The following is a 5500-nucleotide window of genomic DNA, read 5'->3' on the forward strand; positions in this document are numbered from 1 at the left end:
TTTTTGTGAGGATGGAGGATATAGTTCTATAATAAGCACACAAAGGTCAAAGGTTTCAGTGTTCGGAAGGAGGAGGTGAAGTGTTTGCCAGCATACAGACTCGATTCAGGCAGCTTTACACGTGCTTTAAAGAAGGATACCGTACATCGGGGAACTTCGAAAGACCTGAACCAAAAAGAACTTCAAAAAACGATCTGAGCTGAGTGCGAGTATCGGAGAATGGTCCGTGAAGGATTTTGAGGACAAGCATAACCATGCACTTGGTACTAGGGGCAGCAGTTTTGCAATGTTATTACATGATCTATTTGTTGCTGAAACTAAATGTGCTTGCAAAAATTCTACTTATTTAGCTTATTGTACTCGGTACTTATTTGCTGTCAAACATGACATTTCGAGCGATGTCAACCGCAATTTTGTTTCACATATGGTACTGTCAAAATAGCTTTCCTTTTATTTGTTGTCAAACAAGATATTTTGAGTGGTTCAGCTTATATGCAGTCAAAATTGATAGTGATTTCTGGTATTTGGCCCAACTTCAGAATTTGGCTCAACTGGAACTTCAGAATAGGTCAGCTTACTGATCTCCAAATTTAATTTACATATTCCCAGGCACAATGAAAATACAAAAATGAATAATATGAATTAAAGAAACTTAGCTGCCAGATTTCTATCTCAAACCGAATGACAAATTGGATTAAACACTAGTACCAAATTGAATTAAACATAAACAGTACCAAACATTACAAACTGAATTAAACACCGGAGGGAAGTTGTTCATAGCAAACTCCAATCATGCCTCGCCATAAAGACCAGGACCTGTGTCGACGATCTTGCCACGCCATGTCAATTTTGGTCCAAAGATGTGTAAAAGGAGCCGCTCCATGCATGTGAACACAAAGGTACCTGTTTAGGCTATATCTTGATTTGGCGGAACAGACATTGATGATGCGGCCATACTAGCAGACTGAATAGATGATGAAACAACAACATTTGTCACCCAACCAGCTACAGATGGACCAGCAGGAGGAGACGGCCCTGCGTGGGAGCGAGAGAAGGGGATCACGATCCTGTTTCTGAACTCGAGCCTTCCAGCTGTGAGCTGCTTTTTTGTTGTTGTTGGGGCCCACCATATATACGTATATATCAAGAAATACAAGTGTATATATGCATGTATGTGTGTTTAAGTGGACATAATGGCATCTATGAAAGGTATAGATAACTGCAATGGCGTTTTTCGAAAGATGAGAATTAGAGTGGCGTTTCTCAAATAGGCAGAAATACCATCCCCACTCTTCCAAACCCGTGTCCCCTCACCCATTTTCCTAATCACCACACGCCGCCGTGTCCACGTGAGGATGCGGCCGCCCTGGTTCCTGGCACGAGTAAAATTAAGCAACTTGCAGCATTCAACGGTTACAATGATCTGCTCAGATATCACATCACCAAGGTAAATTACAACTATTGAACTCCGTGTTTACTTCTAATTCTCTATTTCATTCAAACCATGGAGGCAAATACACAGCTTACTACTACAGTACTACACCCTTATCTATGTCATGCCATTGATTTTAATTTTTAATAATAATGATGAATTGGGCCAGGGCAGCAAAACCAAAGCTATTTCACAGTTTCATGTCATTCAGTGACAGTGAATACTAGCAAAACAAGATGAAAAGAATATGTGGGTTATGTTTTCATCTTAGTGTGCTTAATCCATGGAACATTTGCACTACATCACAACTATGCAAGGTAATACATATGGCTACTAACTCGATGCTAAACAATGGTCTCATTGTCAAGGTAAATGCTCTTTAATTTTCTGTACTGGATTATCCCCTGAAGTTTTGAGCAACTGTGATATCCTCTTGGTGATACCAAATTTTATCCAAAAGGCAAAAGTACTTCAATGATCTAGCAGCATATTATTATATCTTATTCGGTGTACCTTGCTAGTTGACTAAGTACAACTAGTGATCACTTGTTAATAGTGTTGACGAGGATGCACACTCAGCTACAGGTTCATTTTAATTCAGGATATACCAAATGTTTGAACAATGTGATTACTGATTACAGACTAATTGCAACCGCACCAAGCATAACAGTTCAATATATAATATGTAAGCAAAACGCTCTAAGAAAGATGCTTGTGTTTCAAACTACAATTCGGTAATAAATCTGAGGCTAATGGTACCAACCCTTGATGCTATGGTTCGTAGAGGACAATCACAAATCTGAAAGAGCCTAGATAACATGGATGGATACTTAGTTGCTTACCAGATCGTAGGTGGCGGGCTCGACGTAGCCAGGGGACCCCTCCTTCCCGGTGTGCAGCGGCGCGTCGCAGCACACGCACCCGGTGATGCCGCAGGCCACGAGCAGCAGGAAGGACCGACGCCGGAGAAGGATAAGCATCAGCGACGCCTTCGACCACCAAAACACGCGCCGGCGACGCCTCCTCCTTCCATTCCGCTTTCCAAAGTTACTTCGTCAGCCTCCTACCATCTCCTGCGCCACTGCAGAGATGGTACGGGCGGCTCATCGTGATGAACGCCAAACCCCGCTCGTGGAACCGCGCAACGAAATCAGCCACCTTGGCGAGCGAGGACGCCGTCGCCGAGGATCTTGGATCGGCTGTGAGGCAAGGACGCGCGCGGCGGGGACAGGTAAGTGATGGGGAAGCAGGCGGCGGAAGGGGGAGGTGGAGATCCCGCCAAGCATGCCGGCGGTAGGGGCCGCGGAGGCTGCGGCGCAGGAGTTGCGAAAGCGAATCGTCGGCGGCGGCATCCCACCCAGCGAGCTCACGGAAGAACGAGGGTTAGTGCGATCCCGTCCCCTCCAGGATCCAGCGCTGCCCAGGGATAGCACATGGGCCGGGGCGTCTACTGGACTCGGGCCCGGCTACGGCCTTTTTCTTTTTTGGTGCGAAAATTGGCAGAGGTATGATACATACTGCTCACGTTTTGGACAGAAGTATGGGTTTTTTTAGGCCTTTAGATGGACGTAAATGGAGGGCTATTATTCACTTGGGGGTACCACAAAAGAACTCATTTAAGTAGGGCTTGAGGGTATTTTTGCATGCTTATGGGTTGTGGCCAAAACCAAATCTAGGTGGGCGATGGATTATGTTTTATGCTTTTACTTTGCTTTGTATATTTTACTGATCTAAAATTATAATTGTATTCTTAGTTTAATCAACGTCTTTGGTTAAGGATGTGATGACATGTTTTTTCAACTGGAGAATTGAGGTTGAGAGCCCCTGTTGGAAGATGTCAATTTACACAAAAAATAACACCACAATCATATGAATGCAATGGTAACAAAATGGGGGAAATTAAGAAAAGAGGAAAGAAACCGGTTCACTATTGATTATTTTTATAGCGTGTACACCTTCTATGGTGCTATAGACTATATTGCCACCGATTTTGACCATTGCATTAATGACCTATCTTTAGAGTTGCTTTATAACTTCTCTTGTCTTGAGTCAAGAGACTCATTTTCTAGGTTCAATGTAAATAAAGATTGTTCATCTTACGAAGATTTATCATGGATTTTGTTATGAGAATGAGCATGTGCAAAATAACCTGAAGATATCCATTGTTCATAGCGGAGAATTGGAGACTTTAAAGACTATTGATGTTTGAAAGGCATGTCATGTTTCATGTGGTTTATCAGCTCATTCAGTTATCATTTCTTTTTCCAGCTGCAGCGACAATTGTTGAAAGGACTTTCATGGCCACAAAAATCGTGAAGACCGAATTACACAACTGTAGGATAACGTATCATAGAAAACAAAAATTTTCCTACCGCGAACACGCAATCCAAGCCAAGATGCAATCTAGAAGACGGTAGCAACGAGGGGATTATCGAGTCTCACCCTTGAAGAGATTCCAAAGCCTACAAGATGAGGCTCTTGTTGCTGCGGTAGACGATCACTTGCCGCTTGCAAAAGCGCGTAGAAGATCTTGATCACGGCGCCACGAACGGGCGAGCACCTTCGTACTCGGTCACACGTTCGGTTGTTGATGAAGACGACGTCCACCTCCCCGTTCCGGCGGGCAGCGGAAGTAGTAGCTCCTCTTGAATCCGACAGCACGACGGCGTGGTGTCGGTGGCGGTGGAGAAATCCGGCGGAGCTTCGCTAAGCGTGCGGGATATGGTGGAGGAGCGGGGCGGCTAGGGTTTGGGGAGAGGGGGTGGCCGACCACTATAGGGGGCGGCCAGGTTGTGGTCTTGGTGTGGCCGGCCCTCCCCTTGGCCCCTCATTATATAGGTGGAAGCCCCAAGTGTTGGACTACAAGTCTCCGAATAAGACCCGAACCCAAAACCTTCCATATGGTGGGAAACCTTCCCAAGCTAGGACTCCCACTAGAGGTGGGAGTTCCACCTTCCATATGGGGGGTGGCCGGCCCCCTAAGGGGGAGTCCACTTGGGACTCCACCCCACCTAGGGTTGGCCGGCCATGGAGGTGGAGTCCCATGTGGACTCCACCTTCCTTGGTGGTTTCTTCCGGACTTTTCTAGAACCTTCTAGAACCTTCCATAGAACCTTTCGAATCATTTTAATTCACATAAAATGACATCCTATATATGAATCTTATTCTCCGGACCATTCCGGAACTCCTCGTGATGTCCGGGATCTCATCCGGGACTCCGAACAAATATTCGAACTCCATTCCATATTCAAGTTCTACCATTTCAACATCCAACTTTAAGTGTGTCACCCTACGGTTCGCGAACTATGCGGACATGGTTGAGTACACACTCCAACCAATAACCAATAGCGGGATCTGGAGATCCATAATGGCTCCCACATATTCAACGATGAATTTAGTGATCGAATGAACCATACACATACGATACCAATTCCCTTTGTCACGCGATATTTTACTTGTCCGAGGTTTGATCATCGGTAGCACTCTATACCTTGTTCAACCTCGTCTCCTGACAAGTACTCTTTACTCGTACCGTGGTATGTGGTCTCTTATGAACTTATTCATATGCTTGCAAGACATTAGACGACATTTCACCGAGAGGGCCCAGAGTATATCTATCCGTCATCGGGATGGACAAATCCCACTGTTGATCCATATGAGTCAACTCATACTTTCCGGATACTTAATCCCACCTTTATAACCACCCATTTACGCAGTGGAGTTTGATGTAATCAAAGTACCTTTCCGGTATAAGTGATTTACATGATCTCATGGTCATAAGGACTAGGTAACTATGTATCGAAAGCTTATAGCAAATAACTTAATGACGTGATCTTATGCTACGCTTAATTGGGTGTGTCCATTACATCATTCATATAATGATATAATCTTGTTATTAATAACATCCAATGTTCATGATTATGAAACTAATCATCTATTAATCAACAAGCTAGTTAAGAGGCTTACTAGGGACTCTTTGTTGTTTACATATCACACATGTATCAATGTTTCGGTTAATACAATTATAGCATGGTATATAAACATTTATCATAAACATAAAGATATATA

The sequence above is a fragment of the Lolium rigidum genome, chromosome 5 (assembly GCF_022539505.1).
Source record: "Lolium rigidum isolate FL_2022 chromosome 5, APGP_CSIRO_Lrig_0.1, whole genome shotgun sequence".
In the NCBI taxonomy this organism is placed as follows: Eukaryota; Viridiplantae; Streptophyta; class Magnoliopsida; order Poales; family Poaceae; genus Lolium; species Lolium rigidum.